Source organism: Cryptotermes secundus, unplaced genomic scaffold (assembly GCF_002891405.2).
Source record: "Cryptotermes secundus unplaced genomic scaffold, Csec_1.0 scaffold1564, whole genome shotgun sequence".
NCBI classification, from domain to species: domain Eukaryota; kingdom Metazoa; phylum Arthropoda; class Insecta; order Blattodea; family Kalotermitidae; genus Cryptotermes; species Cryptotermes secundus.
The window spans coordinates 65715-93242 of NW_019772127.1; the positions used below are offsets into that span (position 1 = coordinate 65715).

A 27528-nucleotide genomic window follows, 5' to 3' on the forward strand; every position below is an offset into this window, starting at 1 on the left:
TAGGAAATGTAATCCAGGGAGACCAAAGAAGAGATAGCTTGATGTTTGAGAACACAAGGGCTAACGAGCTGAACCCTTGCACAAGGTAATGATACGATATTTACATTTCTTACCCCTAACTAAGAGCAGACTAGTTCAGGTGGGAGAAGCAATGACACTACTTCTTTGTGGTAAGAGATGTTTGAGAATAGGGAAATGTTCTGGAAGGCTCCCTTCTGTTATCCCGAAATCTGTGTCATATATAATTTTTACCGTCAACGCGACAATATTTTATTATTTATTTATTTATATAGCAAGCACTAAATATTTCGACCTCAAACGGGTCATCTTCATGTAGTATGAACCACGCAGCGCAATGAACCGCATAAAATAAGCAGCACACATTAACCATTGGCTCCCGAAAACATGAAATAGGTTGGATCTATTCTCTAGGAAAATGGTAACATTATGATACTAACATGGCAAGCCAATGTAGCAAACCGTAGAAGAAATTTGACGAAGCCTCTTCGTGGTCTACTGCAGTAACAAACTCGCAGCTTATAACATTTTTAAAATCATTTTTTAAATATTTAATTGTTAATTAGGTTTAGCCTCTTGTTGTATACACGAGTTTATCACATATACTAGTTCTATTCTTATTTTACTGTATTTTATTGATAATTTTAACCAATATCTAGTCTAGAATTGTCTAGTTTGTGAATTGAATAGAAAGTAACTTGTACGAACCATTTATAAAAAATGGAAATGTTAGCGTTACAGTTTGGTAATGTTATGTGAGAAACTTGCAGCACCTGAAGATGATCAATTTAATGTCGAAATATGTAGTGTGTGCTATATAAATAAATAAAGAATAAAGTATTGTTGCGCTGTTATTATTTATACGCAACAGAATGTGGTCCTTAAAAATAGGAAAATCTGTGTTCTGCTTTCCGTTTGATAGCGATAAGTAACGAAAGATTTCAGCCAAGAAGGAAAAAGAAAGTCGTGCGGTAAGAGATCATAAACATAGTCAGAATTCTGTATGAGACTAGATATTAAAATTATAAACATGGCGCCAAGACGAAACCTTGCAATTTTAATCTGAAAGATTTGACTGGAAATTTACAGCAACGAAAGTGATAGGAATAGAGAGATAACTAATTGCATCAATTATTAATGTACATTTCCTGCTCTTACCCTTAGAAGGCTTTAACACTTGAGGGAAAGCGAACATCATTAGTTTTTTTACGGAATTTCTCTTTAGTTGGGCAAACAATTAGTGCAAGTTGGATTTTGCAGTATATAAAATACCGAGTTCTACAATCAAAGAACTTAAAATGCTGTGTCTATTTGACAATGACATTTCAGATTCGCATCCCGTTTATAACACTCTGCTGGGCGAAGGTCACGGGACCAGCTGTACTGACCGGTTTCTTTCATGGCTCAGCCCCATAAGTGAAATGTCACAGCCAAACATTTGGCAGAGCGACCGAAAGTCAGACTTGCATTCAGCAGTTAGCTAGGATCAGGGACTGAAGTGGAGCCTCCGTGGATGTGTTCACACATTCCAAGAGATTGCCGGGACAGTACCAAGGCCGCGTAATTTGTCAATTCTCTACAGTCTGTTATAACAACATTGAGGTCTCGCGAACTTTTTAGGCGCGAAAGAAACTAACTCCACTTCCCTCCCGGAATGATGTATAGAAAATTATTGCAATTTGGTATGAAGATAGATGACGAGATGACTTACAAATTCTATACAAAATATTGTCACGTGTTGTGTATGTCACGCGACAAATAGGTGGGTCTCCGATTTAGAGAATCTTTAGTGAACACACGTGTTTACACACTCACGAGTATAATTATTATCCACTATTTCACTGTTATAATTACTTCTTGTACCACTGATCTCGGTGAAGTCTTCTATTCTTCACTGTTACTCCTGCGGCTGCTATATTTCAACTAACTGTCTCAAGTCAAAGTCAAAGTCATTGCGACTGATGGTCAGTCAGTCAGTCAGTGAGTCTTGGTGTCGAGCCCCATCTGGGGCTCATGACCAGATATTAATTATTACCGTTTGACAGTTAAGGTCTTGCTTCTGTGGGGCGCCCTCTCTGACGAGAGGACGGGTCTGTCTTTTTTACATGCTACTGGGTCTTCCCAGAGTAGTCTTTCTCGGGCCTGAGTCCCTTGAGACTCGAAAACATATTCTACTGCCTCAGAATTGAGACTTCCCTTCAAAGTCAAAGTCACATAGCGACTGACGGCCTGTCAGTCAGTAAGTCTTGGTGTCGAGCACCCCCCTGGGGCTCATGACCAGATATTTATTGCTCCTCGACAGTTACGGTCTTGTTTCTGTGGGGCGCCCTCTCTGACGAGAGGACGGGTCTGTCCTTTGTAAATGTTGCTGGTCCTTTCCAGCGCAGTCTTTCTCGGATCCGAGTCTCTTCGGACTCCCGACCATATTTTACTGTCTCAGATTTGAGACTTCCCTTTTCGTCGCCTCCTACAACTCGCAGGGCCACGGTGGCCTCCACACGGGGGCTGTCTCTTGTCGAAGCTGGGCTTTTATAACCTCGGCGGTTGCTATGCAATGAACCTTCTGTTGTCATGCAACGCTTCGAACAATTCGTTACCTTTCATCTCCTAGGAAACGCGTTTGTTTGCCCCAGGCAACGGCCCACTGTCATTGCGCTGTCGCTGTGGGAACTCCCCGTGTATTCGTCGTAACCGTGGAGACTCATTGTAGGCTGTTAACTTCCTATTGTTGTCGTTGTGCAGCGACGACCGTAAGGTAGCATGTTACAATATTATTTCAATATCAACAATTATAAATATAAACACGCTGGAAAAATTTAAAATTATATCCAACTATTTTAATGGAAACACAATATTGTATTTACGCATGTATAGGCCGCGTGCGTGTATAGGCCGCAGCACAATTTTCAGACAGAAATTATAGAANACTACTAATTATTATTATTATTATAATATATGCACATCCGCAAGTCATGAACAAGGAATTCCTTCTTGAAATATTAAAACCTACTTTTCTATATTTAGCACTTCTACTTTTACAGATTTTCTGTTGTTAATGTCATATTAAATTATATTAGATTTATAATCCCAAAACAGAGCACAAGTTAGCTCACTTGTTCTTGTTTACAATCAAAACTCCTGAGCAGAGCTTCTGCATGCTAGTTGCATCATGTTAGCTACTTGTTTGGCATATTTTCAACCCTCAATGTGGAGGCGAAATGTTCCACCGAAACGTCGGTTAACTTTCAATAGACTACATGGCGTTACGTTCCAGAAGATGGAACTCTTTATACCCACGCTGTGAGAACTTCAAATCCTGCAATTAACTTATTTCGAAAACGTGATTACCCCTCTTTCATACATTATTCATTTCCTGCTACAACTTTTCAGCATGTAAGTTGGCTAGTTACAGGAATGTAAAGAAGTCCCATACAGAATGGAAATTTTGTTGCTGTGAGAATATTCACGCAAAAGAAATAGGAGAGGACTGTTAGAACATGTCAAAATACAACTCGCTATAGTCGAGGATTATTTGGTGCTCTTGGCAATAAATAATTGTGGCTGAAAGCTTACATGTCATTCAGACAAAAAGATAACTCACGTTAAATATAGATAGCATTAAGGTCCACATAATAGACCGAAACCTGATTCAGGAGGAAATTAAGAGGAAATTGAATTCGGATAATGCTTGCTACCATTCAGTCCAGAAACTTTTGTCTTCTCGTCTGTTGTCCAAAAACATAAAAATTAGAATATACAAAACTATAATTTTGCCTGTGGCTCTGTATGGGCGTGAAACTTGGTCTTTGACATTAAGGGAGGAACATAGACTGAGGGTGTTTGAGAACAGGGTGTTGAGGAGAATATTTGGAAGAAGGAGAAAACCACGTGGTATAGGGGTAGAGGAGGAGGGGGTAAGCTTTAGGAAAACGATAAGGGGTAGCATGGAAAGTATGGCTGGAAATCATGACGTCACGTGGTTCAGCACGGCTCGCAGCTTATGCAAGAAGGAAATAGTACAAAACAGAATTGAAGTTTATTAATACATTATATTTATTTACTTTTACTTATTATATCACCCAAGAAAAGATCTGGTGGCCTTACTTGACTTATTAACGTTGCCTCTTTGGCGATATCACATAATTACCTTCTACCATAAGTTTAATGTGTTCCTGCAAGCTCAGTCAGCATAGTAACTAGGCAATGTGTTAGAGGACCGGAGATATGCCGTTCAATTCTCGGCGGAGGCGGAGATTTTTCTCTTTACCACAACGTCCAGACGATCCGGGGACCCAGCTAGCTTCCTCTTCAAAATCCACTTTTGGCTCTTTCCCCGGAGTCAGACCGAACGGAGCGTGACGCCATCCACTAACCTCCATTTAAGAAAGGCTCATCTATACTTCCAGAATTAAGTCATGGCTGCTGATGGACAGTGGTACAAATACTTTATATATACCAATATTTAGGGCCTGCGCAACAGCACAGACGAAAACAAGAGTCCCCTGGGGCGGCATACAATTTTTCATTCTTGTTGCATAAAAATTTATTTCTGACTCTCTTGTCCAAGTCGTGGCTTTAACCTAAACGTGTGGCACTACAGTCTAAATAGACCAACAGTTACAAAGATGGCGACTTCGGTGAGGGTCACTGTCGTACAATATAGAATCTTTGCGTTACTGAAAAATAAGAATTTAGCCTAAAGAATGACTTCTTCTTGGATGTGGCGTCGTGTGGATCTTGGTTTCAACCCACGTTTTGGAGGAACATATCGTCTCCAGCTTTAGGACAGAAAATCCGTGATCGAAGAACCAGCTAGGTCAGTCACGTTGATTCCTCGCTCCAGAATTTTTCAACCCTGAAGATGGAGGCGATACGATCCTCCGAAACGTCGGTTAGAACCAGATATACACGGTGCCACATCCCAGAATACGGCATTCTTCACAGTCACCGCCGTGAACATCTCAGATCTTACAAAAATTTAATCTGTTTTCATCTAAGGTTATTAGAAACATTCCTTTTTTTCTGCAGACATTTAGGCTTGAACCCGTTCTGTCAGTGCTTATGTCTAAATACACTTTTGTATAAAGATTGAGCTGCGTATGAAGTATGATTTCATCCGACATGTACAGTTATCATTTTTATGAACCTTATTGTACTTGGTTGATGGGCTATGCTACAAGCCGAAAGGTCGTGGGTTCAATTCCCGTTGAGGTCATTGTATATTTTAATTGACATAATCCTTCCAGCCGTACTATGGCCCTGGGGTTCACTCAGCCTCTAACAGAAATGAGTACCAGGAATTAATTAAATAATTTTCCTGGGGAGTAAAGCGCGGCCGGCGCGTAAGGCTGACAACCTTACCGCCATCTATGAACCGATTGTCCAGATAATGTGGGACCCTCAATGTCTCACAACCCTATGGGCCTTCACGGCCTGTTACAGGGATACCTTAATCTTTTTTATTGCAGTAGGAACATTACTTGAATATTTACAGTTATAATTGCACATTTCGTGAGATTACTGTTAGAGCAAAACTAGCTGTGTACGAGTTTTTCTAATACCTGGTAAGAAATCTTCACTGGACTGACTTCTTCGTAATATGTTACTACATTGCACCCGAAGTAATCCTGATAGACCATGTGTAGCCTACACGCATGACAGTAGTGTCGGAGAAGTTGCCGGGTGTACACGGCGATCTCTGTTCTAGCTGTGATTCCCCAACTCGCTGTGATACACAAAACGGTCAAAGAACGAGAAAAGACTAGAACAATATATTCTCGTGGTAAACACAGAGTTTGGGAATGTGTCCTATAGAATTTTTCGTATCTAACTGCCTTTTATGCTCACTTATTGCAGAAACTAAATCGACTATTGCGATTAATTGCACTGATCTGAGACGGATATTTTTGGCATTTCGTTAAATATAAATTTCATATCATAATGTCTCAGATAAATGTTGGCTCCAATAAATCTGTATTTTATCTTATTTATAAATTGTTTTATGTGTTGAGTCGTTTTTGAGAAATGAGGTTTAAGCTCCCTAGGGGGAAAAAAAAGAGGTACATTGAGAAAACGTAGATCAAAATGAACTTCACCTGGCAATATTTAATGTCGAAAAATGCAAAACATGACTGAAATCCATTAGTAGGCTCGAAAGTAAATTTTGCGGGAAAGCAGAAAAACCTCTTACACTCTCTTATGTGAATTTCGAATCTAAGTTAGAGATTCGCCTAGCAATTTCGTGACTAGGTTCTGTCTCTCCGCAAGTAAACTCCTTAACAAACTGACCTATTTTTATGCAAATTTACATGATAGGTAAACATAAAGTTTTATAAACCAGTTATCTCATTACATAGTTATATTATTAAATGCCCGAAAAAAATATTAAAATGTTATTTTAAAAGTAAAATAACATTTTAATATCTTGTAACTGGCTTATAAAATTTGATGTTTATCTACCATGTAAATTTTCATAAAAATGGTTCAGTTTGTTAAGGAGTTTACTTGCGGAGAGACAGAACATAGTTACGAAATTGCTAGGCAAATCTCTAATTTAGATTCGAAATTCACATAAGAGAGTGGAAGATTTTTTTCACTTTACCTAATCCTTCCAGCCACACTATGGCCCTTGGGTTCACTCAGACTCTAACAGAAATGAATACCAGGAATTAATTAATAATTTTCCTGTGGAGTGAAGCGCGGCCGGCGGGTAAGGCTGACAACCTTACCGCTATCTTTGAGCTGATTGTCTAGATAATATGGGACCCTCAACGTCTCACAACCCTATGGGCCTTCACGGCCTGGTACAGGGATAGCTTAATTTTTTTTTAATTTTACTTTTAAATATCCAGGAATATCAAAATTTCTATTGAAATATTCGGTCAGGTACTCAATTCCTATGAAAATAAATACTTCGATTTACACGGCCATTTCCATAAGTGCAACTATGTCTGTATCGCGGTTGGCCCATAATTATTATTTCCTGTTTCTTCATTAAGTTGCGAACAATTGCTGTCTCCAAGTTGATAAAGAGAGCACTATGGTGTACGGAATATCTGCGTTTATTACGAAATCAGTTGGCGAAGCTGAAGAAAAGTTTCCAGATATTTATCTTGGAGTTGTTTTTGTTATTGCTAGTGGGATGGGACTAAGTCCCTTGTACTGCGGCCACTTCTGGCCTATTGTACCAGCCCCAGATGATAGGTGAGGGTGATTGTGGAGCAATTGGTGGAATGAAGATTGGCAGGGGAAACCGAAGTACTCGGAGAAAATCTGCCCCAGCGCCACTTTGTCCACCACAAATTTCACTTGACCAGACCGGGGATCGAACCAGGTCCGTCGCGGCGGGAAGCCAGCGACTAACCGCTTGAGATGGCGCGGCCTTGAGTTAATTGGTTATGAGAATCTGAGGGTTATACTTTTCTGATGAAAGGAAGAGGATGGAACTGGTTGAGGATGAATCAGGTAGCACGTTTTAACACTGAGCAGGCTACTGCAACGGTAGCGCTCCAGGCTTCAATTCGTAATTTGCTGTATTCGATTCTCTGTCGGGACATCGGATATCATGCCCAAGATTTTCATCGGTTTTCTCAGTCTCTCCGGGCAAATCAGACCTCGACTACTTCCTTTCATACCCCCTCGAATGCACATTTCTTCATTCGTACTAACATTCGACACTGTATAATCTAGATAATAATAGCGTCGTGAAATAATCCAAATAAACAAGCTAACAAAAAGCATGCTTTGGTATTTGGGGTTTTGAACCTGCGGCTTTTACACTTAATTCGCTTATTGGGGGGTGGAATCCAACTGGGTCCACTTGGCACGTCGGCCACTGATTGGCCTATTTTATCTGCCCCTGGTGATTATGATGATGGCAAATTTGGTGGAAGGAAGATTGGCAGAGGAAACCGAAGTACTCGGGGAAAACCTACCCCAGCGCCACTTTGTCCACCACAAATTCTACTTGACCAGACCCGAAATCAAACCCGGGCCGCCGCGTTGGGAAGCCAGCGACTAACCGCTTGAGCTATGGCGCGGCCAAGGATTACACTTAGATATTTCATTAATTATTTGGCGGAGGCGCGAAAACTCAGTAGTATGATTTCTTGGGGGCTAGAGGTCTTGGGCTAGTTTCCTGACTCTGTGTTGCGTTAGGCTCTTCATTAAGTGCAAAGTAAATGATCCTCACCTCTGTTTAATTCCAATTATATGGGGAAGAATGAACGTTAGTTCCATGCCTACTGTAAAACTTACGGTTTGTTTCTAAGTATAAGGAGAATTGTGCTTTTCGAGCGTTCATGTTGTTATTGTTGCTGTTTTTTGGGGTACCTTTGCGTTTCCCGCGTTCAACTATTTCTTCCTGCACCCACAAGAGGGCGCGAAGATCGGTGGCCATGGTACTGGCAAGCAAACATGGCCGTAGTAAGTAGACACTTGAGAAATTAGAAGACTGAATATGTAATCTGGTGGCAAGTGTTTACGTATGTTTTAAGAGTGTATAATGACGAGTTAAGACTTGTGACGTGCAGTCTGCACACGTCACGGCCTCATGTGCCTCACGAGAAGACTGCAACAAAAGACTGACTGTCAAGAAATAGCCTGAGCGCATCGTGCAAGACTGAGCAGGTAGGCTACAAGAAGGGTTGTTTTCATGGTAGTCAGAGGCGTGGCAAGGTCAGATAATACATATCTGGTTGGATTCTGTATTGTTTGATATAAGTCTGATGCAGTAGTAAACACGTCAAGCCATTCTGTGCCACAGATGAGTTGCCTTATTTGTTTATATATTCTTGCCTCTGTCATTCATGAAATTATTTACAAACATCCCAATTTAAAAATGTATGTGGCATTACAAGGGAGTTTGTGCATGCAGTTGAGTTTATAATAGACGCAATCCCACGTGGATTATGCAGGTGTGAGCACGAACTCAGTTACCACAATTTGATTTGGAGGGAAATGTTTAGAACTGAACCCTAAATGTATGAATGTTGACATTTATATTGCTGCGTTGCCTTTGTTATTTTATATTCGAGTTTTAATAAGTTATACAATATGCATTTTATCTGCACGAAGTTTTACCAAAAACCTGTGGCACATTTGTTCCTTCACTAATACGAGGGTCGCGTTGCTAGTGACTGGTGAACACTTGCATTGCTGATTTCTTTTTGAATCTTCACCTTGAAATTTTTGCTGAGTGGATGAGAATTCCAGATGCTTGGATACCAAATAAGAGTTTACTCCACTTTATTATGTTAAACTATGTCGGTTCCATGTGGCACGATTAACAGGTGTTGTCTGCATATTTTACCATTTTCATAACATTGGAACTGTGACATAGAGCAAGTAAATTCTCTCTACTAACTTGTTATGCACTGCATCAAGTTTATTTTTGACTTAATACTTTAGCAAGGCCTTATTATGTCGTCCTCTCTAGTGCTACTGTGTGACTGCTTCATCAGGCCAAAAGCAGGCAGGCATTAAATTGCATTACTGAGTCTTTGCCAACAAGGAGAAACAGTCAGCTTGGTTCTATGAAACTGACTTCTGGATATCTGAAGTCCATGGAAATTGAAATAGAATGAATCACCAGTATTTTGAGTATGCAATACAGTCCATCAGCATTACCACAGTGTTCTTATTCTGCCCCTTCTGCTGCTTCTTAGAGTAGTAAGGCACCCTTACTGATCTTCAGCCACACTGTCAACCATTGCGTCATGGTAATGCTGATAGCCAGTTCTTTATATCCATTAAATTAAAACAGAACATTTTCTGTGTCTCTTATCAGACACAGTATTTGTGGAGTTGCTGCTGGCTTTCACTGTTTGGTTCCCAACAATATTGTGTGCCTATCAGTTGCATATGTTTGTAGTTTGTCTGGTGTATTTTGTGAGCACTGTTTTTTTCTTGCTGGGCCTCTTGTTAAAAACTTGCGAGCATTAGAATTGTTGGAGTTCACTACTGAGAATTTGTAAATTAAGGTATAGTAAGCATTACGTGTGTGTAGTATATGTGGAATTGTTCACTGGGGACACATGATAGCGTAGTTGGTTGAGGCACTACGTTACGAGCCGGAAGGTTGCGGGTTCAATTCCTGATGAGGTCACTGGATTTTTCAATTGACATAAGGCTGACAACCTCACCACCATCTGTGAGCCAATTCTGTAGAGGAAATTTGGGAACCTTTACGTCTTACAACTCTATAGGCCTTTACAGCCTGTTACGTGGACAGCTTAACCTTTTATTGTTCACTGCATCAGATAAAATTAAAATTGAACTGATGGAATATCATTGCATCATTCATCATTAGAAGCTTCTTGGCAAAGGAGTGGGACGTACAGGAAATATGAACAGTGATGTGGGTGTAGTTAGTTTGTTAGATCAGTTGCGCTAAACCAAAGGAGTTCATGATATTCCTCCATGAAATCCAGAGCAGAGTATATTGCATTGGTCTGTATTGGTTTAGTACTGTGATTTATGAATAGAAGCTTTATCAGTTCTACTCCTTCTGCAAAATTTAGATGTCGTTAAGTTATCCAATTTATGATAAATTCTGAGGCTAATTGAACTGTTCCTTCCTTCTCTTCCTTGGTTGGTCTAGGACATGTGATATGTAATATGCCTGTGTTGGTAAATGTTCGGGGGTCATCTGTTCTGCATGCTCCTTCCAGTTTCCTTTGTACTGTCTAACCATTTTTATCATACTTTCTGTTTCTAGATGTTCTTGTATATTTGTAATAATTTTTGGCATAATGATATATAGCGAAGTACTAGTGAAAATAACTTATAATTTTGTAAGATGATTAGCTTCTCAACAGTACGCTGGTATCTGCATGAAAAGAATGAAAGTGTAGTAAGGTGGGAAAACCACAGATAATGCATTTAGAAAGCATGCATACTCAGAAGTGCAATACATCTTGTAATCTTGTCTTATTATACACTGCCGATATTGTAACGCAGTTTATAGGGCTTGTACTGCGAGGTCATATTGTGGGTAACTGTTTTGTAATGAAGTCCATTTGTGCAAGAATTAGTAGGTCCAAGACCAGAAACATAAATTCCAGTCTTATTCTGTGGACTGATTGCAAAGCGTATCTTACAGTTTAAGGAATGAACTGTTTTTAATGTTGTCTGCTGAAGTAACTGGGTGACACACAGTGCAGCATCTACCTCCATAGTAATTCCTACAGTAGATGTAAATTCTAAAGTTATAATTTCCAGATTTCAAGTACAACATTAGCTTATAATATTAATGCTTGGATTTTTTACAAAAACTCAGAATTGACTTTGAAACATGGCTTGCAGCAATTAGAGCCAGGCATATCCCTTCTGTGCCACATTGGGAACAAAAGCCTTAAAATTTAATGTATCATTCAGCCTTATGAGTGTAGGAAAAACGTCATTTCCTATCTCTGTGTGTGTTACTTTCTTTTTGAATATTTTAGTAGGGTTTAAATTGTCCTTGAGTGATGGCACGAGAATCATAAACATGTGGCAAGGACGTCAGAAAGTATGCAGATGTTCTCAAGCAGGCAAATGCTGAAAGTGTTCAGTTTCACCTGTGCTGTTATGTGTGATAAACTGCTTCAAGCGCTGTTGGCCATTGTGAGCTTGAAAGGGATGAGGAGTGTCACAGCAGACCTGAAAATATTATTTTTGGGTATGTAACGAAGCTCTCAGTACGTAGATTATATAGCGTTGAATGGATGGATGATAGATGAATGCTGATTTGGAAGGAGGCGGTAGTGGTCTAGTCGAGGCACCGTCCCGCCACTTGCCTGGGGGGCTGAGCAAAGCCACGAACACCCGTAATCAGGATAGGCGATGTCCTTGCCGAGATTCGAACTGAACACCTTCCGACTACACAAGTCAGGAGCGCTGTCACCGCGCATACCCGTTTAGTGGTGGAGAAGAGAATAGAACATAACTTAGGACTGTCTGAATTGAAAGATTTTTAGTTACTTTCGATGAAAGTGCATAAGTATTTGTTCTGAAACGTTTGTTCTTGTTCCCGTGCTTCACGAGTATGTAGTGCATAGAGTAACTCTTTTAAAACACGTTGGTTACTTATGTGCTAAGGCCGCGCCATAGCTGAAGCGGTTAGTCGATGGCTTCCCACCCCGGCGGCCCGGGTTCCATCCCGGGTCTGGTCAGGTGGGATTTGTGGTGGACAAAGTGGCGCTGGGGCAGGTTTTCTCCGAGTACTTCGGTTTTCCCTGCCAATCTTCATTCCACCAATTGCTCCACAATCACCCTCACCTATCATCTGGGGCTGGTACAATAGGCCAGAAGTGGCCGCAGTACAAGGGACTTAGTCGCACCCCACTAGCAATAAAAAAATACTTATGTGCTACATGTGAAACCGCTAATATTTCCCACAGAATTTGTTTGTAGTTTTTGTACAATTTTTAGACTAAGCAGTGATTATTTTACTAGAGAGTAGTAACCAGTAGGTCTTTGCAGTGTAGATGCAATGGTTTCTGTCATGTAGGAACTGAATTTATATCTACATGTTATTTATATGAGTTTCAAGCTACCCCGTTTGGAGGCGGGGTAGAATACCTCCACCGTAGCCCTGCGAATCGTAGGAGACGACGAAAAGAGGAACCCAGTGCCTGGGGGTATAACCGGGTCACCCTGTTCCTGGGTGATTTAAATATGGGGACCTGGCTCCCCGAGATTGAGGGAGTCTCGAATCTGAGGCAGTAAAATGTGGTCATGAGTCCCGCTGGACTCGGTCGTAAGAATGACTGCGCTGGCGAGGACCAGCAGCAATTGCAAACGACAGAACGATCCTCCCGTCAGAGATGATGTTACATAAGGACTATAGCCGCAAGTGTTCAGTTTGAAAATAGAAATTCTGGTCGTGGGTTTCAAGTGTCGCCAAGACGAACTGATTGGCGGTAAACCGCCGGTCGTAAAGCAAATCTGACTCTGGTTATGAGTTTCAAGCCAAACGTTTTAATCCAGATCAAGTGAAAATATCTCCCCACCACAAGTATTAAATTAGACATCAGAGTAGTATTTTCACTGTGTAAAAAGGAATTGTAAGGAATTTAATGCGCAAATTATTTAGGTTAGGTAGGTATTGAACATGGTTAGAATCATGATATGGAGACCAGTTTGTAACAAATAGCAAGATTATATTTAATTTCAATTTCTCGATCGAAATTCTAGCCAAGAATTAATTTATTATTCTGTGAAAATGGCACGTTGTTGTGTTAGAAATTGAAATGTCTTTCATGCAGCTTCTAGACTTCTATACACTGTTTGCAAATACATCACCATACTCGGAAGTTGAACTGTGTGTCATCTTGTAATCTTTGACAGCTAACATTGTTCATAACGCGACATGATCACGTTTAAACATGTGTCTGTACTACGCATGAGAGATAAAACATACAGCTGTCTTGATTTTCTTTCGCTGTTAGAGTATTAGCAAAAACTGTGTTTGTACGGCGCGTTGTACATGCCTGTAACAACACTCAGTATTTATGCTACGACGAATTGTATTCGGATATGGACTTCCACATCATTGGTTCAGTGTCTTCTTTAAAAAATTTACTGAACCAATTCTTTAATGCAGGGCTCATTGAGAACTTGATAGGATGGTTGTTCAGTTTGCCATGAAATCCGGAGGCTCCATACCATATTGCCAGAAGCCTGTGTGTTCTTGATTTACGTGTAATTTCATGACCGATGTTCCGTTTCATGCATAGGGTTTAAATATCTCGTATACTCTCATAATGTGTCATGTGGGCCCATTTCCACGTAACAGCTGTGTAAACAGGTGACAGTACAATAGCTAGGGAACAGCTCTGTGAACACGTTTCCGCCGCAACGAGAGAACACGCAATAATGAAAGAGGCTTTTCTGTGCGGTCCGTGCCGGGACTATATAACGAGGACGTGTCACCGGATTAAAACCCCCCACCTGCGAGTCGTAGTAGGCCACGAGAAGGGAAGTCTCAAATCTGAGACAGTAAAATTGGGACTCGGACCCGAGAAAGACTGCGCTGGAAAGGGCCAGAAGCATATACAAAAGACAGACCCGTCCTCTCGTCAGAGAGGGCGCCCCAGGAAGTTTTTTTATTGCTAGTGGGGTGGGACTAAGTCCTTTGTACTGCGGCCACTTCTGGCCTATTGTACCAGCCCCAGATGATAGGTGAGGGTGATTGTGGAGCAACTGGTGGAATGAAGATTGGCAGAGGAAACCGAAGTACTCGGAGAAAACCTGCCCCAGCACCACTTTGTCCACCACAAATCCCACTTGACCAGACCCGGGATCGAACCCGGGCCGCCGCGGTGGGAAGCCCGCGTTCGAGGCCGGCTTTGGTCGCGTGTGGATTTGTGGTGGACATAGTGGCTCCGGGGCACCTTTTCTCCGAGTACTTCGGTTTCCCCTACCAATTTTATTCCACCAATTGCTCCCCAATCATCATCTATCATCGGGCTGGTACAACAGGCCAGTAGTGGCCGCAATACCAAGTGCATTCAGTTTCACCCCACTAAGAATAATAATAAAAAATTTGGAAAAGTACCTTGGTCTGCTTTCTCTGATCTCGTTTCTATAAGTTACCCTTCGATCTACGGCTAGGTGTTGTAACCCGCATCGCTACCATACGTGCTACATGTACCGCCTACCTCATCTTGCCTGATTAAATCGCCCTCTTATTAGCCGAAGTGTGCAAAGTATGACGCCCTTTCGGTAATTCTTTCGGAAACACCTGCAGTCTATCTTCTCGCAAGAGTGGAGTCGAAGCATCGTCCGTTAAATGTTATCCTTCACTGTAACGATAATATCATATCCCGGCTGTCTTTACAGGACGGACGAAAGGTAGATATGCAGTGGTTCATATATATTTCCCAGGTTTGAATTTCGGCCCGAGAATGAGAATTTTGTAGCTTTAGGCAAGTGTCATTATGATTAATTAAAATGATTCACGGTCACTTCTTCCAACATCCTTCTCAGTTTACAGACACAGTCGTAGTTCCACAACTTGTACACTTGATAAAGCGTTGTTACATAAAGCAAGAAACATGCAGCAGATTTCTCCGATCAGTTCATACCTATCTGCCACATCCCACGAGGACCGTATTCAACGTATTCACTTCCCGTGAGAAGCTCAAATGTAGAGTACTGTAGGGGACCTATGTGGCTCGTCTTAGTTGGCGTGATGGAACAGAGATGGCAGTTGTATACTGTTCACCAATTGTTGAATCTGCCGTCCAAGGTTTTCAACATGAGAAGCATGACTTTCGATTTTTACTAAATAACACTGCCAATAGTTCGTTGAATGCGTCATTACATTATCACTCCGGTAAACGTAATTTACTATTTTTTATGTTTTTTTTAGACTAGTTATGCTAGTTAATTAAACGATTCTGTTGGATAATTTGTTCTTAATGATGCACTTGACAGTGCCCGTGAAATGAAACCTTTCTTGCCATATTTCAGAGTTTTTACGTTGAATGTTTCTGATTTTTCAAAAGTGCAAGTTACAGGTCACATGTAAGTTTTTTAATCGTCCTGGTTAACGGTATCTTGAGCTGTACCATGACCGTATTTTCATAAATCGCCTGTTCAGTTTTCGTTTTTACTTTGTACATTAATATCATATTATTTAGAGTATAAGACTGCCTCGAATTTAAGCCGCATCTCAATTTTTGAACTGGAGAAAATGTATAAAATATACGTCTTATATTCGAAGTAATACGGTATTTATTTTACTTTCATTTTGCGATCGTGAAATGAGCTTATTTCATGCCTTATGTTAAAAAAAAAGTAAAGGCATCCCTGTAACAGGCCATGGAGGCCCATAGGGTTGTGAGATGTTGAGGTTCCCACATATTCTAGATAATCGGCTCATAGATGGCGGCAAGGTTGTCAGGCCTACGCGCCTGGCGCCCTTTACCCCCAAGAATATTCCTGGTACTCATTTCTGTTAGATGCTGAGTCGACCCCAGGGCCATAATGCGGCTGGAAGGATTAGGTCAATTGAAACAATTCCAATGACCTCATCGGCACTTCAACCCGCGACCTTCGGGTTTGTAGCAAAGTGCCTCAACCAAGTACGCTGTACTCTGTCTTATTGTTATGCTCATCGGATATCACGGTAGAATGGTCAGTGATTCTATTGATTATCGTGGAGATCCCGGTTTAGTCATGTTTCTCATTCTCTACAGTTAAATACCGGAACGACAATTTAAATTAGGTCACGACCGTGTCTGCCTTTATGTTGGGAAGTTGAATTCTGAGATCTGGCGCCGCGTTTGGCCTGTTTCTGCATTTTGGTTTCGTTGCTGCGTAATTCGAGAATCCAGTTTCACAGATACACGTGTATGCTGGCGAAGGGTATCAACTGCCGAGTTGCATGTTTTCTTAAGCTTATTCCTCTGAGGTAGAAACACGCTTCAGTTTGTTAATTTATTACAATTCAAACTGGGATTTATAATCTAAAGAAGCTCCAAAATGAAAATTATTTTGTGTGAAGTTTATAATAACAACAACAATAATAATAATTCAGTTCAAATCTTATTAATTTACGTGTAAATGTAAAGACTCAGAGCCCAATTAGTGAGTGAGTGCTAGTAAGAAGAAACAGCAGCAACAACAAAACACAAAGTAGAAGACAAGACAGCTTATACAGTTATTTTCATTTCGCGAAACACCATCAGGGAAATACTGCTGTAGAGTATGAGACATTGAAAGCGTCGTTAAATAATAATAATAATATGAGTCCCATTAGGTTGCTGTAATGGTAATGCTCTGGACTTGTAATAGGAAGGTCTTCGGTTCGAATCACGGCTGGGACACAGGATATCCTGACTGAGTTTCTTGTGGTTTTCTCGTGGTTTTCTCCAGTCCCTTCAGGCAAGTGCCAGTAGAGTACGTCGGTTGTGCCACGAGAACTTTCTTCCAGATCCTTGCTGACTCTACGCTGTGTAGTTTGAGATGCGGACGGTGTCGTAATTTAGACCACATAATCCGGCTTCCCATCGTTGCGACCCTGGTTCGATTCCAACCCAGGCCATGTGGGATTCGTGGTGCACAAAGTTGCGCTATTGCGGGTTTTCTTTGAGCACTTCAGTTTCCCCTGCTTATTCTCTCTCATCTAACTCTTTCATATTTATTAATCATCACATCACCCAGTGTTGTACAGTTTCGATACTGACAGCATCATCAGATATCCAATTACCTCAACTGAGAGTAGCTAGAAGCCAATTACAGGGAAGCACTGAAGAAAAAGATGTACATGAATGCAGGTGATGTGAACAAACACCGAAAACGAAGAGAAAATACATGGAGAACAAAATAACAAAAACTAGACCGAATTTGTGGTCTAGTTGTCAAAGGGTTCCTGGCTACAGATCCAGAGGTCCCGGGTTAGATGCCCATCGCTGTCAGATTTTCTGAGAAGTAGTGGGTCTGGAACGGGGTCCACTCAGCCTCGTGAGAATAAATGAGCTGTTTCAAGGAAATTGCGGCTCCGGTCTAGAAACCCGAAATTAACGGCCGTGGGGATTAGTTGCGCTGACCACGCGACACCCTCTATCCGCTAAATTTGCCACTAATTTCGCCGACAAGCCGCAGTCGGTCGGTCGATATAGTTTGCTTGCGGACTACAGGCCACGGAGTTTGGTTAACTTAAAATATAGTACAGTTATGAACAAAATACCTTAAATACTGTCACGTGTGTCCGTAACAGATTTAATAAAATCAGTTGTATCTGCAGACGCTTGCGATGGCGAACATAACAGTTGAAAAGTCTATGATTGTCCTAGAAGGTACACGTAATCTAACAGCATAAAATATGGATCAGCAGCCAAGTTCATTTTTAAAGACACTAATGAGAAATAGAGCCTCCAGCAACTGCCGCGTGGACTGGAGTGCTGGGAGATTTAATATAATTAATATGCCGTCATGCCTTTATCGCAAGTGCCAATAAGAAGTCTGCTGTAACATAAGGCTGCAACTTTTCTTCGAATTCTTTCATGTTTACATGAATCAGTTAATGTGATGGAGTTCCAGGCGACAGAAGCGAACTGAAGTTTCGGCGTGAGTAGAACATTTGGCAGAATTATTAGGACAAGGAAAAGGTAATATAACGAATAAAATTTAACGTGTTTAAGCCTTGTGAAAAGATGTAATCGAAATGGAGAGTTGCGTCTTCTGGAATACATTATGTTCCATTCAAACCTCCCACATTGTAATTAATCATTGTGAACAAATTGTGATAAATTATGGATTATAATTAACACTAGATGAAAGAAAAGCTCAGAGACTTTTATTTCCGTTTTTTTTTTTCGGTGAAGCTACAGTACTGGCCGCTTATACCTTGACATGTTAGAACAGTTCCTGTATCACCAGGTAGCTGATCTGCAGCCTAACATAATCTAACAAGATGGAGACCCCCACACTGGGGTCTGGATGTTCGGAGGTCCTTGAATGCAACCTTCCAAGATCGCTGGATTGGACGTGGCGGACCAATTCGGTGGCCACCACGTTCACCGGACCTCGCTCCGCTCATTTCTTCCTCTGGGGTTACTTGAAGGACCGTGTGTTCGTGCCTCCAGTGAATAACCTCCCAGATTTACGAGCCCGCATCTGTGAAACGATTGCTACTGTACCAATGGGCATGTTGCGAAGAACGTGGCAAGAAATTGAATACAGATTGGATATTGGATATGGTTAATTATTGTGTCAAATAAATTTTTTTAGTTCTTGTATTTCCTATAGCTTCATTTTCCTATCATTCGTACACTCTGTTCTAAGATCTGATAAAATGTGGGAGGTTTGAATGGAACATCCTATATAACGCCGTGTAGTCAGTTGAAAGTTAACCGACGTTTCGGAGGAACATATTGCCTCCAACTTTAGTGTTGACTCTGAAGATGGAGACGAATGTTTCTCCGAAACGTCGATAGGAATTCAGTGGGCTACACGGCGTTATATCGCAGAAGATAGAACTCTTCATAACCTTCGTTGTCACAACCTCAATTCCTACATGTAATCTACGTGACTGAACGTAAAGTTAGCAGTCTGACACAATGGGAACAGGCTACCAGTTTGTTACATAGTTTGTAATTGAAGTTAATAACCTTATTTTACGGGTAAAATAACTGTAGTTTGACCAGTATTTAGTAACTCCAAGTCTGAGTAGTGTCTGCATCACACTGCAGCAGTTCTAATGTGCAACTTTCGTGATGCTACGGCGCACCGGTAAGATCATCCGCAAACAGGAGACGGTTTGAATTATGAAGGGATTCGCAAGTATCTGTAATAAGAATATTAAATAACAAGGTTCCTGAAGTGGATCCCTCGGGAACACAACACTTTATAGTATGATGAGGAGAAGGGGTGCCAGAGATATGTTCCGAGGCGTGTTTATTGTTAAGTGGCTATGAAGCCAACTGACTAAGTAAGCGAAAGGCCAAAATTGCTGAGTTTACAGATAAGTAAAGCATAGGGAACGACGTCAGAGGCATTTCTTAAATCAAAATAAACTGAATCCGCTTGACCTTGAGCACTAACTGACTCTAAAAGAGTGTTAACGTAGGTAACCAAATTGGTCGAAATGGAAATAAGTTTACGGAAACCAGACTAAGAACCATTAAGCATACATTTGAAGAAATAAGATGCATTAAAAATCCAAAAGTTTAAAGAAATTATCATTAAAGCGATGGGTATGTAGTTACTAACCAGCGTGGTCACAACCTGACTGTTGTTACTGGCAGGGGCCTCCACAACTGTAAAATCCAGCCCTGTGTTTGTTAAAGAAAGAACTCGTCATACCAGATGTTAGACGTATGTCCAAATAAAGTGAAAAGATCGCATTAGTTTCGACGTTTCTGTGTTACATGTTTGTGGGTGCTCTTTTAAGCGTTTTTCGTGGGCATATGGTGATGGAATGTGAGACTAAAGAAGATGAACGCTGAGCCCAGGATTATGCTTTCGGACCGTATTAAATGCTCATTTGTTTCGCAGTACCCGGGGACCCAAATAATGTTTGCAGAATACATTGTTAAACATCTCTTCGCTGTTCTTAAACATAGCGTTATTTGATATATGCCCCGTTGGTCTATACGACGTCTGGAAGGTCGTGTGATTATAGAAACATCGGCAAACACTAAAAATTCCTAATAAAATTAAGAACTTTGTGTACTATAATCACCTGAAGGACGCTTATAATAGTTTATATTCCTAAAGATGGAAGACAGAGATGGGCGTGCAGTTAGATTCTCTTTTTTATTTCGTTTAGTGGGTGGTGGAGTCCAATTGGGTCCACTCGGCACGGCGGCCACTGATTGCCCTATTATAGCTTGCCCCGGGTGATTATGATGATGGAGAATTTGGTGGAATGAAGATTGGCAGGGGAAACCGAAGTACTCGGAGAAAACTCGCCCCAGTGCCACTTTGTCCACCACAAATCCCACTTGACCAGACCCCCGGATAGAACCTGGGCCACCGCGGTGGGAAGCCAGCGACTAACCGCTTGAGCTATGTCCTGGCCTGGAATCACATTTCCTTGTTATAGTGAAACGTTACGAACTTCCTCACACCAGAACTGAGCTCACTAATATATGGTTCCAGCAAGATGGCGCATCTGCCCATACAGCGAGAGCTTCCATGCAGGTGGTTCGGTAAATGTTTCCGGAGCGCGTTATTTCACTGCGCGGACAGCTTCCATGGCCTGCACGTTCGCCTGATCTCTGCTCTGACTGTTTCCTTTGGGGGTACCTCAACGCGAAAGTGTACACTACTAGACCACAGACCATCGATGACGTCAAGATCGCAATTGCGAAGCAAATTTCAGCGATACCAGAAAACATGGCGAGGCGAGCACTGAGAAACCTGTGAGCGAGGTTGGAAGTGTGTACGCAATGACGAGCAGCATCTTAGTGATGTGCTGTTCAAAACGAAATTTAGAGAGACGTAATGAAACGTATATGGAATAAAATGGCATTCAGTGGTCATTCATTTTGTAACAATAAATTAAAGATGAAAATAATATTTAACTGCTTTATATACTTTCGAAAATCGTCAGTTTCCTTTGCCGGGATTCGAATCTCTTCCCAATGTCGGGCTATGCAAGTTTAAACGTTCGTGTTTTATTTATGTTAGCCAAAATCTGGTGTCGTGTCCTGAAGTGGGCCATGGCCGCTTCCTTCCACACCTTTCTTATTTTATCGTTTGTAATAAACCTCCCGTTCATCAACGGAGAAACTTATTTTAATTGGAGAGACGTAGTAGTACGTATCGAAGATAAGAACAAACGCAATTTACCTTGCAGATAAACTGCATTCCCTTCATCTGTGGTCATTGAGTTTTCTATCACCTCAGTTAAGAACCATGAATTTTAAAGGAAGGTGCTAGTTTCTGCATAATTCTTTCGTTCAAGACTTCGAAGTACCATAATTGTTTAATGTGTTCCGTATTTAGCAGGGTTACGTTTTCATGCCTCCCCCCATATCCTCCTACTCCGTCTTCCAAGCGCTCGCCTTCCGGGGTATTTTTCATGAAAATCATGTAATTTCTGGTGGCCTCATCATAGCTGCTTGCCCATTCTGTTGTAGGCTACTTTATTTCGTTCATTCATTCTCATAGAGCTGAGCCCTTCTTGAGAAGCATCCAATTGTGCAGTTACTCAAGAACTTTCCAGCATTTTATGGAACCCGAAAGTTCATCACCGTATTCACAAGAGCCCTCCACTGGTTCCTATCCTGAGCCAGATCAATGCAACCCATCCTATCATATCTCTCTAAGATCCGTTTTAATATTGTCCACCCAGCTACGCCTTTGTCTTCCTAGTGGTCTGTTTCCATCTGGCTTTCCCACGAATATCGTATATGCATTCCTCTTCTACCAATTCGTGCTACATGCCCTGCCCATATCATCCTCCTTGACGTGATCATTCGAATTATACTTGGAGAAGAGTACAAGTTATGATGCTCCTCATTATGCAGCTTTATCCAACCTCCTGTCACTTCATCTCTCTTCGGTTCAAATATTCTCCTCAACACCCTGTTCTCAAACACCCTCAGTCTATGTTCCTCTCGTAATGTTAGAGACCAAGTTTCACACCCATACAGAACCACAGGCAACATTATAGTTTTGTATATTCTATTTTTTATGTTTTTGGGCAGGAGACGAGAAGACAGAGGTTCTGGATTGAATGGTAGCAAGCATTAACCGAGTTCAGTTGTATCTTAAGGCTACTTTGTATGGCTTATCTTAATAATATTAATCAGGCTGTATGAATCAGAAGCACCTTGGTTTTTAGTATGTTCCACCGTCCACGTATTTGGTCCCTTGGGTCCAGATATTTTCTCGATCGCTTCATTTTCAAATAAAATTTACTCTCGCCCATGCAAGTGAGATACTTAACTGAAGGGCTTCTTTCTAAGGTTCACAGTACACTAAAAATTGTTAATCCTACATCAGAATTTCAGAAGGCATGCCATTACTGCCAGGTTTGAGGATTTTGGCAAACTGGGCACACAAGCAGTGCAATATGTATGACCAAGTGTTGCAGTGGAATTTTGGATGAGATTCTGATCCTCATACATTGTCATCCTTCTTTAAATTACATTAGCAGGGGCAGAAATTGGCGATCGCCAAGGACCTCGTGTGTAAAGGGGGCATCACCCTTGTACGGGACCCGCGACAAAAAAATATTAAAATTCTAACGGATTCACAGTATTCCGAAGTGTTCGGCGTTTCATTTTAGTGTGTATTCATTCAATTGGAATGTTGTGAGTGACTTTACATGCAAAAATGTTTTATACAACATGTATTCCAGTCCTAATGTAACATACCAGAGGTAATCCGGCGCGTAAGGCTGACAACCTTACCGCCATCTTTGAGCCGATTCTCTAGATAATGTGGGAACCTCAACCCTATGGGCCTTCACGGCCTGGTACAGGGATAGCTTTTTTTTTTACCAGAGATAATCAGATATGTCTTCTTGATGTTCTGCCCATTTAGTCTTTGCCTTCCTATGCATAATAAATGTTATATTCATGTTCTCTTTTGAATTTAAGCACTGGTAAAACCAGTGTACTCTCGTGAATGGAGCAGCAGAAAATAGACTTAAACCAAATATATGTTTCGCTTCAAATCGTAAAATTAAAACAATTGAGTGAGGAAATGAACTTGAAAGATGTTTTACTTGAAAGTAGATAGACAATCGCCATGCGTTTACATTTTAATTGTCATCATATTTTGTTCAGATCGTGTTTTTTTTTATGGGATGGCCACGTCTTCCCTCCCAGTCTGCTGTTTCCACTGAAATAGGAGACAGCGAGATATTCTCCAAAAACACATTTGGGTCTTCATATAAAGTGCTCATTATTTATGCCCGATTTTAACAAAAATTCAAGTATGTTGACAGATTTTGGTAAACATTCCCAGTATAAACTGTCGAGAAAATACATCCAGTGGAAGCCGAGTTTCTTTTCATTTTGTCAGACAGACGTGACGAAGTTGATAGGTGATTTTCACACTTTTTGCGAACTCGCCTAAAATCGTAACCTCCTTATTGTGTGCTCAGCCAAGTTTCGGATCAGAAATTGAGCCTGTACTTGTGTGTTTTTGTCTGAGTCCTGTAGAAGTGGAGGAGGCTCACAGAAATTGGGTCGAGGAAGCTAGACGAGAGACAAGGAACACTGTTAATTGTTACACCGGTCACGGTTGTTATTTAACAAATTGAGGTCATTTAAATGCTAAATCCCCGTCAGTTCTAAGGACGTTTCGATGCAAAAGGCAGTGTATTTTCCACATTTTAAAATAATGCGTATTTGTTAACAGCGGTATCAAGTTTTAAAATGGATCGCGGCCTAGGAAGAATATTCAAATTTGGCGCATGTTAAAATCAGAAACAATGTTTAAGAGAAGGAATCAATAATTACGTGGAACGGCAATTAATGTTTTGAAACGAAATTAAAATGCAAGTTTCCTTAAACGATTTTATTGTGAATGAAAGCGGAGAGCAAGATGATGTTAAAGGCCGCGTCATAGCTCAAGCGGTTAGTCACTAGCTTCCCACTGCGGCGGCTCGGGTTCGATGCCGGGGTCTGGTCAAGTGGGATTTGTGGTGGACAAAGTGGCGCTGGAGCGGGTTTTTTCCTAGTACTCTACTAATCTTCATTCCACCAAATTCACCATCATCATAATCACCCGGGGCAGGCTACAATAGGCCAATCAGTGGCCGCCGTGCCGAGTGGACCGAGTTGGACTCCACCCCCCACTAAGCGANATGGTGTTAAGTATGAATCCTCCGCCGATGTAGTCAAATGCAAATTGACTTGAACTACGAAAGATGGACGCTCAAAAGCAGACCTAATAACGTAGACATCAGTTTGATAGTGAATGATGTAAACCAAAATGGGACGCTCTATCAGATCTCAGAATCTTGACTTGGAAAATGTTCTGTCAGTTGTGTTCCTCATGAGTGCATTAAATCGTTGCCATTTAACTTCCTACCCAGGAGGCTAGTGCGCCCTCGCCTGAGTGCCTAGAGGATTACAGAACTAAACATTCTAGCCATTTTCACTGCAGTAGAGTTGGTAAACAGACCGACGTTGGTTTGAGAACTATTCATTATTGTAACACTATAGATCTGTACTCTGTTATATGGATGTTGCGTGAAAACGACAGACTGTGTAGAATCCACATTAAAGTGGCTTGAATTGGACGTGAAAACCTTCCATGACGAGAATACGTTACGTATTCAGGAAGCTGTCAATAAGAAGTGGCAGGGTTTGCTGGAAAGTCTGATAAGTATTACACATTGTAAGATTTCAGGTTTTCACGGCGCTGACTATGAAGAAAGCAGTCTTCTGGGATGTGGCACCGTGCAGATGTGGTGTTAACCGCCGTTTCGGAGGAACGCATCTCCTACATCTTCAGGGTAGAAGGAAAAATAAGAAAATCCTCAAGCGAAGAGACCGTGAGAACCGGTACAAGCAGACTGGTATTGGAAATAAACACAGCTATGTGTTATAGCCTGAAGATGGAGGCGATGCGTTCCTCCGAAACGTCGGTTAACACCACATCTACACGGTGCCACATCCCAGAAGACTGCTTTCTTAAAGTATTACACAGTTTTTGCCATCACGTAACTTGTCGTTTAAGGAATCCAGTCGCAGTCGAAATTATGTTTTTTTTTTTATTTTAATATTTGGTAAAAGTTGTATCTAAATATGACCCCATGGCTGCTTGAGCATTTCCGTTGATCAGATGAAGATGTGATCACTGCTTGAACTATGAAATACAAAATGATCTGATAACTGTAACGACATGTAAATTTAAGGAGACAGTATTTTAAATATTTTCCCATACTATTTGATTGCGGAGCCTGGATAGCTCAGTCGGTATAGCGACTGGCTACGGGCTGTACGGCTGAGGGGTCGGAGTTGGAGTCCCGTAGGGGCAAGAATTTTCTCTTCTTCATGTCGCCCAGACGGGCTCTGGGGTCCACCCAACCTCCTATACAATGTGTAGCGGGGGCTCTTTCCCGGGGGTAAAGCGGCCAAGACGTGAAGCTGACCAGTCACCTCCAGCTAATGCCGAGGTGAAGAAAATATGGATCCACTCCCCCATACGCCTTCATGACGTAGAGCTTAATTAGTTAAGCACAGGGACAACTTAACATTTACCTACTGTTTGATTGTACCAGATAGGCGTTCATGTCGAACACATGGCTATCATTCTACGATACATTTATATGGAGAAAGAATTGTCTTTATGAGACAACTGCTGTTACATTGACGTTTACCATTCTGAGGGAACTATACGAGGGGGTACCCAAAAGAAACCGAACTTATTTTTTTTAAACTTATTTATTCAAATTTTAAGCACAAACCTTCAATTCCTTTCAAAGTACTCTCCACTTACACTAATACACTTGTATAGTCTTTTATTCCATTTTTCAAAACATTGTCTAAATTCTTCTTTTGAGATGCCTGACAGCGCCTCCGTCGTTTTTTCCTTTCATGTCTCTTTTCATTCGAGGACACAAAAAAAGTCACACGGGGCAAGGTCGGGTGAGTATGGAGGGTGAGGAACAGGGGTCATACCATTTTTGGTCAAGAATTGTCGTACAGACAGGACTGTGTGAGCAGGGGCATTGTCATGATGGAAAAACCAGTCAGCCGACTGCCACAAATCTGGTCGCTTCCGCCGCAAACTGTTGCAAGTCACTCCCGACAGCTCCACAATTTCTTCAATGGTCCGTCGTCGATCTTCCTTGATGATTTCACGAATTTTTTCAACATTTTCATGTGTTCGGGCCGTGGAAGGACGACCAAAACGAGGTTTGTCATCAATTGACATTTCACCATTTTTGAAACGGGAAAACCACTCAAACACTTGAGTTTTCCCCATAACATCGTCCTTGTACGCCGTTTTTAACATTTCAAGAGTTTCTGTTCCACTTTTCCCGAGCAAAAAGCAGAATTTCACCGCCGCACGCTGTTCACGAAAATCAGCCATTGCAAAAACGACGATCACACAAAACAGTTGTCACTATAAACTCTGCCGAAACTAGTCCTTACCTTCTGAAGCAACGGTAGTCGGCTTATCGACTCAGGAATGTTAGCTCTATGCGCTCATAGCGGCAAAACGCGGTACTACAAAAGCTCTGCCCACAAAAAAATTAGTTCGGTTTCTTTTGGGTACCCCATCGTAGTTTCTCTTTTATAAATATGACGTTAATGTCGTAACGTACCGTCATTGAGTTTTAGAGCTGGAAGGTTTACCTTTACATTTACATTAGATGAACCACGGGTATTTAAAATAGAAGGTAAAGTAGCTTAAAACCCGTCACGTGTAACTTGTGTCTCGCTGATAGCCTCGCAATTCTTTACACCTGCCTCTACGATATTTTAGTTTATCTGTTTGGGTGTTTCCATGTTTGAGGTTTCTAGCTGCTAGATACTGTGATATTGTCAAGGAGGTCAACCATATCAGGGGCGATCAGCGTGCCAGTGGACATGGCAGAACTAGGCCGGGTGATGAGGTGGCTGAGCTTGGTCTGGAACGAACTATGTACTCTGATCGAAGCGAGATGGAAAACTATACTTCTTTTGCTTGATTGGAAATGTAAAATATAGACCTGTAGGTTGTGAGCGATTGCTGTCAGAGCTTTGTTTCTTCGTTATACAGTGTGTATGTGTGTGTGTGTGTGTATGTGTGTGTGTGGGGGGGGGGGGGTGTAAATTATCTCTGAAGCAAAAATGTTTATTTCCACATCTGCGTGGTTTTTTAATATTTACGATTTTTATATCGAGGTAGGATTAACATATTTTTTTGGAAAGCCCTTTCTTTTGCGTATCAACATTACGATATTCAGTCAAAGCCTCGTGTGTGTTTTTCCATTTTTGAGCTAATTGGGAAAACGAGTGAGGCTTTCATCAGTTACTTTCTTTGCGTTAACATAATCGGGAAAGGAAGTCCCGTTTTGACCCGTGTTTTCTTTAATAACGATAAATCCAGAAATCTCTATCTGTC

At 41.3% G+C, this 27528-nt stretch overlaps 1 protein-coding gene across 1 annotated transcript in view; it reads left to right on the top strand.

Moving 5' to 3' along the window:
- The first annotated feature begins 8427 nt into the window (after positions 1-8427).
- LOC111875210 (neuronal PAS domain-containing protein 2) overlaps positions 8428-27528 on the top strand; it is a 459290-nt gene continuing 440189 nt past the window's right edge. Inside the window, exon 1 of the mRNA XM_023871270.2 lies at positions 8428-8646. The gene's annotated coding sequence lies outside the window, so the exon portion shown is untranslated. The remainder of the gene's footprint in view (positions 8647-27528) is intronic.